The following is a 14,161-nucleotide window of genomic DNA, read 5'->3' as shown; positions in this document are numbered from 1 at the left end:
ATTAAGTAAACTTGTCCAAAGTATCGTTTTATCACAGCCTGGGGTGCCTAATAATTTCCTGTTTTCCCTCTCATGTCCATGAGGACATGAAGTAGCTTCTTTCTCCTGCCTCTTCTCTGTAACCAACCACAGCTCTATCCAGAGCACTAATCAGAACACCAAGTGCCCTAGGGATTAAGTCCCTCCTCACTGAAAGCACAACAGTTCTCTGCATAAAGGCACTAGAGCACTTGGATTAGACACTCTGTCCAGAGAGACACTGCCAGGTTCTCCTTCTCTTCATCTGTGCCAAGTTTCAGGTTCTTAACACGAACTGGTGACCTGCACCAGATTTGCTTCAGAGCATCCACATAGGATAAAGGAAAGCAAAGTCAGTAAATCTCTGTTTCCACCTCTTTCCCCATCATGTGTGTCTGTCTCTCATTCTTTAGAGAATTGTAGATGTAAACCATCTTTCATTGAGCTTCATCAAATTGATTCTGATCTGGCCCTGCTGTGAGGACAATGTGGTCTTTAAACTGCAGTCTTACTATGCTGTTCAACCTTGGCAACTTTCCACCTGGGTCCACTGACTCTATTCCATTTCCCACACAGAAAGGGGGGGAGTCTATGCATGATGAAGTCCTTCTTCATATCTGATGAGAGCAGTTCTTTTCTGCCCTCGAGCTGGTCTGCCAGAGTCCTCAGAAAGCCACTCAACTTCCTTGTTACATCAGCTGGGGTTTCCACATTCATGAGCATCCACCTGGGCATTCCAGTCCTTAATGCCACATCTTCCTTTGCAATGTCAAATACAAGCCCCGAAATGGAATCCAAAAGGTAATCTCCCCAAAAATTTTCTGGTAGGTGCTAAGAGTCAGGTGAATAGAGTGGGCCAGGCCTGAAGGAGTTAGTGCCTGATGAATGGTCCCTCTGGGGAAGTACAACAAATCACCAGGCTTCAGCAGGAAGTCATGTATTGTGTGCCAATCCAGTCCTCAGGCTCCACACTGTACTCATGTGCCAGGGGCACAGTTGGGGAGTACAGGCGCCAACATTTCTTTCCCTCCAGCTGCAGGATAAAAACCGCAACATCGTCATAATGTGGAGGAAGGCCCTGAGATCCTGTGGGAGTCATGTACACATTTGAGCCTACTAAGGAGCCAAAGTAACATTCCAGCTTTTCCTGGATCCTCCAGAGCTCATCCTTAAATCTCTGTGGCTGATGAAACTGAATTGTTTCTCTTCTGATCAAAATCTTTTCTCAGCTGAAGAAACTGTGCTTTGCCATCCTTATTTCAAACCTTCTTCTTCCCACCGATGCACCGGCAGACATTAACATCTCTTCCATAGTATAGCCCTTGGTTGAAGAGACTCTTCAGATCTGAGGGTCTGAATAGAGACTGGTAATATGAAGCCAGCAAAGAGTCATCACTCTGAATGAGAAGGTGTTTTTGTTCCCAGAATTCCTTGAAAAATGTCTCTACTTTGATGGGTGATATTAAACTTTCAAAGAAACTACTGGGGCTGTCAAAGTTTAATACAGAAAGCATATTAGGTAGCTCTTTCTTCATTTGCTTGCAAGGAACAGGCTTTTCTTCATTCTCATTCCCTGTGGGCTTCACTTTCTTTGGCATTGTTCACAAGTAGGGAAGAAATGCAAACCAGGCACGGCCTGTTGCATGTCCTCTGCAAGTTGACTGGGCTACATCGTGGAAGGGCAGAATGGCATGGGCAGGTCAAGGGCGTGCTCAAGATCTAGATTTAAAATCAAATTTCATCATGATGATGGAGGACTTCAAGAAAGACATAAATACAGGAACACACAAGTAAACAAGCAGAAGCCATTAGAGGAAACTCAAAAATCCCTGAAAGAATTACAGGAAAACACAATCAAACAGGTGAAGGAAATGAAAATGGAAATAGAAACAATAAAGAAAGCACAAAGGGAAACAACTTGAATGTAGAAAACCAAAGGAAGAGACAAGGAGCCATAGATACAAGCATCACCAACAGAATACAAGAGATAGAAGAGAGAATATCAGGAGCAGAAGATTCCATAGAAATCATCAACAAAACTGTCAAAGAAAATGTAAAGCAGAAAAAGCTACTGGCCCAAAACAAACAGGAAATCCAGGACATAATGAGAAGATCACACCTAAGGATAATAAGTATAGAAGAGAGTGAAGACCCCCAACTCAAAGGAACAGTAAATTTCTTCAATAAAATCATAGAAGAAAACTTTCCTAACCTAAAGAAAGAGATGCCCATAAACATACAAGAAGCCTACTGAACTCCAAATAGCTTGGACCAGAAAAGAAACTCCTCCTGTCACATAATAGTCAAAACACCAAATGCAGAAAAAAAACAAAGAGTATTAAAAGGAGTAAGGGGAAAAGGTCAAGTAACATATTAAGGCAGATCTATCAGAATCACACCAGACTTCTCACCAGAGACTATGAAAGCCAGAAGATCCTGGACAGATGTCATACAGACCCTAAGAGAACACAAATGCCAGCCCAGGTTACTGTATCCAGCAAAACTCTCAATTAACATAGATGGAAAAACCAAGATATTCCATGACAAAACCAAATTTAAACAATATCATTCTACAAATCCAGCCCTACAAAGGATAATTAATGGTAAAGCCCAACAAAAGGAGGCAAAGTACACACTAGAAAAAGCAAGAAACTAATCATTTTTGAGCAAAACAAAGAGAAGACAAGCAAACAAACAAATCTCACCTCCAAGTATGAAGATAACAGGAAGCAACAATCACTATATCTCTCAACATCAATGGACTCAATTCCCCAATAAAAAGACACAGATTAACAAACTGGATATGCAATAAGGACCCAACATTTTGCTGTCTACAGGAAACACACCTCAGAGACAAAGACAGTAACTACCTCAGAGTAAAAGGCTGGAAAACAACTTTCCAAGCAAATGGTCTGAAGAAGCAAGCTAGAGGAGTCATTATTTTTTTTAATCTTTATTAACTTGAGTATTTCTTATTTACATTTTGATTGTAATTCCCCTTCCCGGTTTCCAGGCCAACATCCCCCTAACCCCTCCCTCTCCCCTTCTATGAGGACTTCCCCTCCATATCCTCCCCCCATGACCACCCTCCCACAACAATCACATTCACTAGGTGTTCAGTCTAGGCAGGACCAAGGCTTTCCCCTTCCACTGGTGCACTTACTAGGCTGTTCATTGCTACCTATGAGGTTGGAGCCCAGGGTCAGTCCGTGAATAGTCTTTGGGTAGTGGCTTAGTCCCTGGACGCTCTGGTTGGTTGGGATTGTTGTTCATATGGGGTCTCGAGCCCCTTCAAGCTCTTCCAGTCCTTTCTCTGATTCCTTCAACAGGGGTCCCATTCTCAGTTCATTGGTTTGCTGCTGGCATTCGCCTATATATTTGCTGTATTCTGTGTGTCTCTCAGGAGAGATCTACATCCGGTTCTGGAATGCCTGCACTTCTTTGCTTCATCCATCCTACCTAGCTTGGTGGCTGTATATGTATGGACAACATGTGGGGTTGGCTCTGAATGGGTGTACCTTCTGACTCTGTTCTAAACTTTGCCTCCCTATTCCCTTCCAAAGGTATTCCTGTTCCCATTTTAAAGAAGGAGTGAAGCATTCGCATTTTGGTCATCCTTCTTGAGTTTCATGTGTTCTGTGCATCCAGAGTAATTCAAGCATTTGGGCTAATAGCCACTTATGAATGACTGCATACCATGTGTGTTTTTCTGTGATTAAGTTGCCTCACTCAGGAAGATATTTTCCAGTTCTATCCATTTGTCTATGAATTTCATAAAGGCATTGTTTTTGATAGCTGAGTAATATTCCATTGTGTAGATGTACCACATTTTCTGTATCCATTCCTCTGTTGAAGGGCATCTGGGTTCTTTCCAGCTTCTGGCTATTATAAATAAGGCTGCTATGAACATAGTGGACCACATATATTTGTTATATGTTGGGCATCTTTTGGGTATATGCCCAAGAGAGGTATAGCTGGGTCCTCAGGTAGTTCAAATCCAATTTTCAGATGCACCTCCAGTCTGACTTCCACAATGATTGTGCCAGTCTGCAATCCCACCAACAACCTCTTTCTCCACATCCTCGCCAGCATCTACTGTCACCTGAGTTTTTTATCTTATTCTGATTGGTGTGAAGTGGAATCTCAGTGTTGTTTTGATTTGCATTTCCCTTATGACTAATGATATTGAACATTTCTTTAGGTATTTCTCAGCCATTCGGCATTCCTCAGCTGTGAATTCTTTGTTTAGCTCTGAACCCCATTTTTAATAGGGTTATTTTGTCTCCCTGCAGTCTAACTTCTTGAGTTCTTTGTATATTTTGAATATAAGACCTCTATTTGTTCTAGGATTGGTAAAGATTTTTTCCCAGTCTCTTGGTTGCCATTTTGTCGTAACAACAGTGTCCTTTGACTTACAGAAGCTTTGCAGTTTTTTGAGATCCTGTTTGTCAATTCCAATCCAATTCTTCATAGAGTTAGAAAAATTTGCAAATTCATCTGGAATAATAAAAAACCCATGATAGGTAAAACTGTCCTCAACAATAAAAGGACTTCCGCAGGAATCTCTACCCCTGAACTCAAGCAGTATTACAGAGTAATCATGATAAAAACTGTATGGTATTTGTACAGAGACAGGCAGATAGACTAGTGGAATAGAATTGAAGACCCAGATATAAACCCACACACTTATGGTCACTTCATTTTTGACAAAGGAGCCAAAACCATCCAATGGAAAAAAACATAGCATTTTCAGCAAATGGTGCTGTTTCAACTGGAGGTCAGCATGTAGAAGAATGCAGATCAATCTATTCTTATCACCCTGTACAAAGCTTAAGTCCAAGTGGATCAAGGACCTCCACATCAAACCAGATACAATCAAACTAATAGAAGAAAAAGTGGGGAAGAATCTCGAACACATGGGCACTGGAGAAAATTTTCTGAACAAAACACCAATGGCTTATGCGCTAAGATCAAGTATTGACAAATGGGATCTCATAAAACTGTAAAGCTTCTGTAAGGCAAAGGACACTGTTGTTAGGACAAAACGGCAACCAAGAGATTGGGAAAAGATCTTTTTCAATCCTACAACTAATAGAGGGTTTATATCTAAAATATACAAAGAAATCATGAAGTTAGATTGTAGGGAGACAAATAACCCTATTTAAAAATGGGGTTCAGAGCTAAACAAAGAATTTACTGCCGAGGAATGCCGAAAGGCTGAGAAGCACCTAAATAAATGTTCAATATCTTTAGTCATCAGGGAAATGCAAATCGAAGCAACACTGAGATTCCACTTCACACCAGTCAGAATGGCTAAGATAAAAAACTCAGGTGACAGTAGATGCTGGCAAGGATGTGGAGAAAGAGGTTGTTGGTGGGATTGCAGACTGGCACAATCATTCTGGAAGTCAGTCTGGAGGTTTATCTGAAAATTGGTCATTGAACTACCTGAGGACCCAGCTATACCTCTCTTGGGCATATACCCAAAAGATGCCCCAACATATAACAAAGACATGTGGTCCACTATGTTCATAGCAGCCTTATTTATAATAGCCAGAAGCTGGAAAGAACCCAGATGCCCTTCAACAGAGGAATGGATACAGAAAATGTGGTACATCTACACAATGGAATATTACTCAGCTATCAAAAACAATGACTTTATGAAAGCGATAGGCAAATGGAGGGAACTGGAAAATATCATCCTGAGTGAGGTAACCCAAAGTTTAGAACAGAGACTGAAGGAACGCTCATTCAGAACCTGCCCCACATGTGGCCCATACATATATAGCCACCTAACTAGATAAGATGGATTAAGCAAAGAAGTGCAGGCTTCCCAGAACCGGATGTAGATCTCTCCTGAGAGACACAGCCAGAATATGGCATATACATAGGCGAATGCCAGCAGCAAACCAATGAACTGAGAATGGGACCCCTGTTGAGGGAATCAGAGAAAGGATTGATAGTGCTAAAGTGGCTTGAGACCCCATATGAACAACAATCCCAATCAACCAGAGCTTCCAGGGACTAAGCCACTACCCAAAGACTATACATGAATACATGGACTGACCCTGGGCTCCAATTGCATAGGTAGCAATGAATAGTCTACTAAGAGCACCAGTGGAAGGGGAATTCCTTGGTCCTGCCAAGGCTGGACACCCAGTGAACGGGATTCTTGTGTGGGGTTGGCAATGGGGGAAGAATTCAGAGGGGAACACCCATATTGAATGCGAGGGGGAGGGGTTAGGGTGATGTTAGCATGGAAACTGGGCAAGGGAATAACATTTGAAATGTAAATAAGAAATACCCAAGTTAATAAAGATGAAAATAAAAAAGTGTTAAGCTTCTTCTATAATAACATTGTATAAGGTATAAGATCTCTGAAAAAACATGCATTCATAATTTTATAACATATATAAGTTTTAATAAATTCACATTTTAAATTATATATAATATAATTCCTAGAATATTCCTGGATAAGTAACCCAATGTAACTCTCAACTAAGGATTTTTAAAATACATTTAGATTTTAAATTCATTTAATTTAGTACTGTGGTTATGTATTATGGTATTTATACAGCTAACAAAACTCAAATTTACAAAACATTATATATCAGATATATGTCACAAAATAATAACATCTGATTCTTCATATGCTAGTTTTCTAAATGTACTTAAAATAATTCGTTTTGGTCAAACCAAAGTTCATATTTTTTATTACTTTAAGTTCTCAAAAAGAACCTATAAGTCTTATTTCCTCCTCAGAAGTTATTTTTTAAATAATTATCAAAATTTATGTATCAAATACTAAGTTTGGTAATTTAAAAGTCATGTTCTATCTTAATAATGCTATTTTATATAAACGGGTAATCAACTTTTAGTAAAATCTTTATTTCAGATGTTTATTTTTATTGAAAATTTTTTCCTTTTGAAGCTTAGATACCCCTGATAATGTCCTAAAGCCATTTTAGTGGCCTATAAAACATAGTTAATAGTCTCAAGTATGATAGTTTTAATAGATATTAAGAAGCATATTGAGGTTGGGGATTTAGCTCAGTGGTAGAGCGCTTGCCTAGCAAGCACAAGGCCCTGGGTTTGGTCCCCAGCTCTGAAAAAAAAAAGAAAAGAAAAAAAAAAAAGAAGAGAGTTGGGAGGGGGCACTAGAAAGTCCCAGATGCCACCTGAACCTACCTCCAATAGATATGCATGGCCCCCAGTTGAGGGATGGGCCATCCACCCATCTCAAAATGTTTAACTCAGAATTGTTCCTGTCTTGAGGAAACACAGGTTCAAAAACTGGAGCAGAGACTGAAGGAAAGACCAGGTAGAGACTGCCTCACCTGGGGATCCATCCCATCTGAAGACACCAAACCCCCATATAATTGCTGATGCCAAGAAGTGCTTCCAAACAGGAACCTGGGGACCCCAATGGAAGAGTTAGGGGAAAGACTGAAGGAGCTGAAAGGGAAGAACATAGGAACTAACAGAACCCCCGAGAGCTCCCAAGGACTAAACCACCAATCAAATTGTATATACATGGAGGAGTCCATGTCTCCAACTACATGTGTAGTAGAGGTTTGCCTTTCTGGCATCAAAGGAAGGGGAGGCCCTTGGTCCTGTGGAGGTTTATTGTCCCAGTGTAGGAAGATCCTAGAGGGGTGAGGTAGGAGTATGTGGGTGGTGAGAGAGCACCCGCTTAGAGGCAAAGTGGAGGAGGGATGGGCTGGGGGTGTTGTTGAGGGGAGACGAGGAAGGGGGACAACACTTGAAATGTAAATAAATAAAATAACCAATTAATAAAAAAAGAAAGAAGCATATTTAATTTTATGAAATAAAGGAGTATGAACTTATGAGAAGTATGAAGAGATATTCAAGTCCAAATTATATTTATTACAGAATAAAACAAATTACGACCATTTGTTTCTAAGTTGCAAATCCTATTGCTGTCTGTTTTTAAGCCTTTATTTCAATAGCAAGGGTTTGAAGTTTAAAGTGACCAATGGTTTTTTTTTTCAGACTTGAGAATAAGAGTCCACATTTTGTTGGTTAACAATTTAATTCTTGTTGTTTGTTGGTTGGTTTTCATTTTGGGTATTGTTTATTTTGCTTTCTATGTTTGGGACCTTTTGTTATATTGGGCTTAGGGGTTTTGGGTTGTTTTCTGAGAGCAAACTTAATGTTGGGTGGGTAGGGATAGGGAGGAACTTGGGCAAGGGAAAGACAATAATCAAAATACATTTAAATTTAAAATTGTTTTAGATAATAAAAAATGCAGAAACATTTACTATAATCCTAATAAAGATCTGTAACCAGTTTTTGTTTGTGTGTTTGTTTGTTTGTTTGGTTGGTTGGTTGGTTGGTTGGTTGGTTTTGAAGAGTTAACTGTTGGGTTCTGGGTGAAAGTCAAGAAAACTCACTTCAGATACAGAAGCTTTAAAATGAAAGCTTTATTTTCTGAGTGCTCAGGGAGGCACCCAGAGTAGGATTTGAACCATGTCCCCAAAGGCAGATTGTACAGCACTTTTAAAGGATGAGAACACAAATCGAGAGGGGAGCTGAGGGCAAGGGTGCTGCAGTGTTATCCAATTGTATTTTGTCATTATGGGTAAAGCAAGGGAGAACCTGTTGGAGACTGAGCTGTATCCAGGGCATCTGTTTCAAAGTCCCTAATTCATTCTCCTAGACATTAAATCTGGAGCTCAGAGTGATAAAAGAACAAAGAAACAGGTCTGCTGCATGTAGTTCATTATACACAACAGGAAAATTTGTTATATATTTTTACAACTTATACACCTTGATTTAGATAACAGCAATTTCTATAATCTTTTTGGTTAACAGACAATTAAGAAAACAGAAGTAGGTTAGGAGTTCATTCCTAGGCCTGGGAACATGAACTTCTGTGACCCTGCCAGCAAGATGGAGAAGTTGTCCCTGAGATGTCTGGACTCATACAGCTGTTTACAACGAAACTTTTAAGCTATAGGAAGTCCCCATCTCCCCCAGGGCCTGGAACCTCGAATTCAGATTTCCCCTATGATTAAATGAAGTCTGAAAATGAAATACTTAGAATAAATTTCTTTTGCTTGTTTCTGACATTAATGTCTCAATATCCACTTTTCTGTTAAACTAAAAGCCTTTGAAAAGTCAGTTTTTCAGCCAGTTTTTGTTTCAGCTAAAGGCAAAAAAAGGAGAAATCAGCTTCTGAAAGTTCAAAAATTGTCCTTTAAAAGCATTGACAAATGGAACTTCATAAAATTGCAAGACTTCTGTAAGGCAAAAGACACCGCCATTAGGACGAAACGGCAACCAACAGACTGGGAAAAGATCTTTACCAATCCTACATCTGATAGAGGGCTTATATCCAAAATATACAAAGAACTCAATAAGTTAGACTCCAGAGAGCCAAATAACCCTATTAAAAAATGAGGTACAGAGCTAAACAAAACATCTCAGCTGAGGATTATCGAATGGCCAAAAAACACCTAAAGAAATGTTCAACATCCTTAGTCATTAGGGAAAGGCAAATCAAAACAACACTGAGAATCCACCTCACATCAGTCAGAATGGCTAAGATAAAAAAGTCAGGTGACAGCAGATGTTGGCGAGGATGTGGAGAAAGAGGAACACTCCTCCATTGTTGGTGGGATTGCGAACTGGTACAACCACTCTGGAAATCAGTCTGGAGGTTCCTCAGAAAATTGGACATTGAACTACCTGAGGACCCAGCTATACCTCTCTTGGGCATATACCCAAAAGATGTCCCAACATACAACAAAGACACATGCTCCACTATGTTCATAGTAGCCTTATTTATAATAGCCAGAAGCTGGAAAAACCCAAATGTCCTTCAACAGAGGAATGGATTTAAAAAATGTGGTACATCTACACAATGGAATATTACTCAGCTATCAAAAACAATGACTTTGTGAAATTCATAGGCAAATGGAATGAACCAGAAAATATCATCCTGAGTGAGATAACTCAATAACAGAAAAACACTTATTGATAAATGGATATTAGCCAAAAAGCTCAAATTACCCAAGATGCAATCCACAGACCACAGGAAGCTCAAGAAGGATGACCAAAATGTGGATGTTCCCACTCCTTCTTAAAAGGGTGGGGGGATATCGATAGGGGGGATTTGGAAGCAAAGTTTAGAGCAGCAACTCAAGGAAGGTCTGCTCACACATTCAGTGTGGCCGTATATATACACATGTGGCCCATATATATATACAGCCACCAAAACTAGATAAGATTGATGAAGCTAAAAAATACATGCTGAAAGGGATTGGATATAGATCTCTCCAGAGAGACACATCCAAAGCATGTCCAATACAGAGGTCAATGCTAGCATCAAACCACCAACCTGAGAACAGGACCCCCTTGGGGGGAATTAGAGGAAGTATTGAAAGAGTTGAAGGAGCTTGCAACCCCATAAAAACAACAATGCCAACCAACCAGAGCTTCCAGGGACTAAACCACTACAGAAAAACTATACATGGACTGACCCAGTGCTCCAACTGCATATGTAGCAGAGAATAGCCTTGTTGCGGCACCAGTGGAAGGAGAAACCCTTGGTCCTGCCAAGGTTGAACCCCCAGTGCAGGGGAATATGGGGGGCAGTAAAGGGGATGTATAGGGGGAATACTCGTATGGGGAAGGGGGGAGGGGAGGGAATGAGGGCTTATGAACAGGAAACCGGAAAGGGGAATAACACTTGAAATGTAAGTAAAGAAATATACCTAATAAAAAAATTAAAAAAGAAAGAATGCTCCCATTAAAAATAGCCTACTCTCATGCACACACATTTAAGTTTTGACAATTTCCCACCTAAGTATGGTGTTTACATCATTTCTATCTCTCCCTCTCTCCCAATCCAATGCCTCCCATCCTACCCTCACTCACACTTAAATTCTTGCCTTCTTTAATCATGATTCTAGTTTTCTTCTGTTGCTGTGATAAAATATTCATCAAAACCAACTCACAAGCTACAGTCTACCATAAAGAAAACTGAGCTTGAAGTTATGGGTGCTGCCCTGTGCCTTGCTTCTCCTAGGTTGCTTAGCCAGGTTGCTTTCTTTGGCTTTTTTTTTCCGGAGCTGAGGACCGAACCCAGGGCCTTGAGCTTGCTAAGCAAGCGCTCTACCACTGAGCTAAATCCCCAACCCCCAGGTTGCTTTCTTATATAGCCCAAACCCACCTCCCCAGGGATGTACCATCCACAGTGGCTCACCATTCCCAAATTAATCAGCAATCAAGAAAATGCCCACAGATATTCCCACAGTCCCATCTCACAGGGAGAATTCTTCAGCTGAGTTTCTTCCCTCCTAGGTGCATCTAGGTTTATGTCAAGATGACAAAATGGTGACAGCTACTTAGTCCATTTACTATTGCTTCTATATATATTTAAGACTGATTACTTGGGATGGGATCACCTCTCAGGGTCTGGTCCCTGAGGGAACACTTAATTTACTACCTTCAGCAACATTAGAGCCTGTAGCTCTTCCTATGCACAGGGTTGGCCCCTGTGAAATTCCCTCTTTTCATGTTGGCATGCCAACTGATGTTGTCATGGTTCAGGTCAAGTTTAGGCAACCATATTTTTGACATTTTGTTGATACAGCTTTCCTGTTGTGTCTCCAAGATGCTGTCCCATTTTAACAATTAGGGTTGGCCACCACAAACTCAGGTGATTTCTCCACATTGGTAACTTGTGGCCCTCTAAAATAGTCTTCATCTACGGCAAAATGTAGCATCTTTAATGAGAGGTGAGAGCTACACTTATTTATAGGTATCAAGACAAGTATTTATAATGATGTAAGAACTTATACTGATTAAGAATGTGACAGTAATAAGTTCTCAGGGTTCTAAGACTTCTCTAGCTATACATGTTTGTCTAAATTTACAATAACAGGAATTAATTTCCTTCCACTGAGTGAGCTTCAAGTCTAATTAGAAAGCGATTGGTTAACCCCAAGACAAGAAGGCTAAATTTTAAATTGAGTTTGCAAAAAATAATAACTTTAGCATTTGATATATATTTTTAGAATTCAAAATAAAGTTGGTTATTTTCAGTCATTTTGGGGGCATATTGTCTTGCCCTGTAGTATCTCAATATGTATTGGGTTAAAGGCACATCTTATCAAAATACAAGCTACTGATAAGGAAATATTTCAGGTAAGTTCTACTTGGCAGATATTTCTGCCCATGGTCACCAATGGACCACCATGAGGACCAGTTTAACCAAAGCTTTCCTTGAGGCCCTGGTATAAGGAGCAGAAACATAGCCTCTTCTCAAAACCAGGAATATGATCATATGAGTCAGTAATGACCTGGAGCCAGGGCCTAAGAGATGCTGTAGATTCATCCCTTAAGATTCTGCCCTAAGGGACTGTGGTCATCAGTCCCAAGGTGACTGTATGCTGTTTTGTTTTTGAGATGCCTGTATCCTGTTTGTGCCACATTGTTTGATTAGCTCCTTGCTAATTTCATCCCATTGTATAATATTCCTTTGCAGACATTTCCCTGTTTTTCACTTCAAGAAAATGGTATACAAGGTGCTGCATTTACTTTTTTTTAATATTTATTTACTTTATGTATGTGAGTACACTGTAGCTGTCTTCAGACACACCAGAAGAAGGTATCATATTCCCATTACAGATGGTTGTGAGCTACCATATGGTTATTGGGAATTGAACTCAGGACCTCTGGAAGAGCAGCCAGGGCCCTTAACCACAGAGCCATCGCTCCACCCCAGAGTGCTGTATTTCTTAATAAACTTGTTTGCATGATTCATCGGCACATGGATACCAAACGTTCTTATCTTTTCTCTATCTTGAATTTCTTTATCTTACCATTTCGTGTCCACCTCCAACTGAGAACTCTGTCACTGAAGAATGAACAACTGCTGGTCCAGGTCAAATAGCCCTTCTAATGTGTCTTAGCCCCAACAGCAAGTGGTGAATAGTTCTAATTAGTGGAGGGTTATCAGTACTTATGAATGGGGTATGTTCCTCTGACATCATTATGAGACCTCTGTATACACCTCCTGGGTTTAAAAAAAAACCCTCAGTACTAAAGTTTACTACCGTAGTCATCTACAGCCACACGGAGTAGGCAACATTTATCTCTTTAGCTCAGAATCTAGTAAAATTTTATGTTGATGAATCTCTAATGGGACTGTTATCATAGACACAAACTAATATAAAAAAATGGCACACATACCAAAAGTGGGCTTATATTTATAGGGCACTTGTAAGACTCGAAAAACCCCCCAAGCCCTAAGTTCGGGATTTCCCACTCACAGAGACACAGAGACAGAGATCAAGGCAATAAGCAAGAGATTTATTGATCTAGTGTGCACTGGGGTTGTTCTGCAATTGGGGCAGAGGCGACCCCAAAGAACAAAGACACACACTTTTTATACTTTTGTAGGGTATAGGCTTTAGGTTACAGCATGAATTGGTTATTTTTCATTGGCGAGGCTTATTACCCTTTGAATTCATTGGTGGCCACCTATTGTCCTTTGAATTCATTGGAGGCTCTTGGTGGGGAGGCATCTCTGGTACACAGAAGGGGGGATGGAGAGTTCCATCCTTACTGTAGTTGGGACATTTCCTGAATAGGGTGTTTACTCAGCAAATTCTTGTGAAACTCTCTGACCTCAAGCTTATCGGGAAGTCCCAGTCACCTGATGTTTTCTGAGATAGTTTTGTCCTCTTAGTTCCCACATTCCACACACTCTCATATCATGAAACAACTAATCACCTAAAATTCTCCCTAGGGCCAACCAACCTAATACACACTATTCTCCATTCCTATAAAAACTTAACAACTTCCGATGAGAATTCTGGGAAAGAAGCTATGTCAGCAGAGAATGATTGAGACTAGAACTGCAATCATGTGGAGAGGTTGAATGTCACAGTTCCAGAAGGTACTAGCCTTATCTTGGGCTAGTTTCCACTTCCTTGCCTACCTCTGAATGTAAACTAGTATCTTATAAATGGATTTATAAATAAATAAATAATAAAATAAACTTTATAATCTATTAACTTAGCATATTTTCTATCAACCCAAAACTTTACAATGTCACCAAATAGCATCTGAGGCTTACAGAAAATCTCCCATCTCACTGTATATGCCTCAC

General features: G+C 40.1%; 1 pseudogene; it reads right to left on the bottom strand.

Annotated features, from left to right (window-relative positions):
• Window positions 1-221: 221 nt before the first annotated feature.
• Window positions 222-1,616, bottom strand: Riox2-ps4 (ribosomal oxygenase 2, pseudogene 4; annotated as a pseudogene).
• Window positions 1,617-14,161: the final 12,545 nt, after the last annotated feature.

The sequence above is a fragment of the Rattus norvegicus genome, chromosome 16, assembly GCF_036323735.1.
Source record: "Rattus norvegicus strain BN/NHsdMcwi chromosome 16, GRCr8, whole genome shotgun sequence".
NCBI classification, from domain to species: Eukaryota; Metazoa; Chordata; class Mammalia; order Rodentia; family Muridae; genus Rattus; species Rattus norvegicus.
This window is presented reverse-complemented; position numbering and strand designations above follow the sequence as displayed.